The following is an 881-nucleotide window of genomic DNA, read 5'->3' as shown; positions in this document are numbered from 1 at the left end:
TAATCCTTCCTGAGCTAAGACAAAAATGTGTGAGCCGGAAGCTGAAAAACTGTGAGCTAGCTCACACTAACTCAGCTTAGAGGGAACACTGCCGCAGAGTGAGGTATGATCGGCACCTCCCCCCAACCACGGGACGTCGGGAGGGACGTTTGATCCGGCTGCCGCGCGGTAGTTTGCTCCGGGGCAAACAGCCACGCCTCCCCCCCCCCGCGATATCTGGCCCGTGTGACCAGGGGATCCGATTGCCAACAGTAGGAAGAAAACATCCCCTGTCGCCTTAACAGAGGCTCCATGGGCTGGTATTTACCAGGTGATGTTCTTTACCTCCATGCCATGAAAAGTTTCCACACATTAAACTACTTCTCCAGGCTGTCTGCGACCCTACTGCTTCAACAGAGCCACCAGGAAAACATCTTCCAACAATTCTACGCCGCTGAGGAAGCATTCACAAATAGCTCAGGAATGTTAGCATTCTTTTCTGCTTGGACACTTCCAGTCTGCTTAAGCCCATCCCAGAACTCTGCTAAGTGAGGCTGTAAATAGAAGTATAATGTGTTTTCTTTTGAAGCTATTTTTGGTTCTTTTATGTTAGTTTATTCAGGAATGGTGAAAAAAGCGTTCAGGTTGTGCTCACTTCCTAACAAAAGGTGGTAGCTTTTGTTTGTCAAATTATAAATTACTGTGCACTTTTTGCAATGTCTCCAAAATTAAGGTTTTGGTAATTGACAAAGTTATTTAAATCTGATTATTCAATTAATTGGTCGATAAGTGGGATATCAAAGTAATCTTGAACTGGTTAACAGCTCTAGTTGTTTGATATGTGGGTCATTAATATGATTAGAAAATGGTTTTGTATTGCATTGTCTCTGTGGCAGTATATT

At 44.0% G+C, this 881-nt stretch overlaps 1 protein-coding gene across 1 annotated transcript in view; it reads left to right on the top strand.

Annotated features, from left to right (window-relative positions):
• TSPAN32 (tetraspanin 32) overlaps positions 1-881 on the top strand; it is a 65,816-nt gene that overhangs the window by 32,936 nt on the left and 31,999 nt on the right. The window lies entirely within an intron of this gene.

This window comes from Gekko japonicus, unplaced genomic scaffold, assembly GCF_001447785.1.
Source record: "Gekko japonicus isolate JY-2015 unplaced genomic scaffold, Gekko_japonicus_V1.1 scaffold2639, whole genome shotgun sequence".
NCBI lineage: Eukaryota > Metazoa > Chordata > Lepidosauria > Squamata > Gekkonidae > Gekko > Gekko japonicus.
Note: the sequence above shows the minus strand (reverse complement) of the source record. Positions and strands in the feature narration are given on the sequence as shown.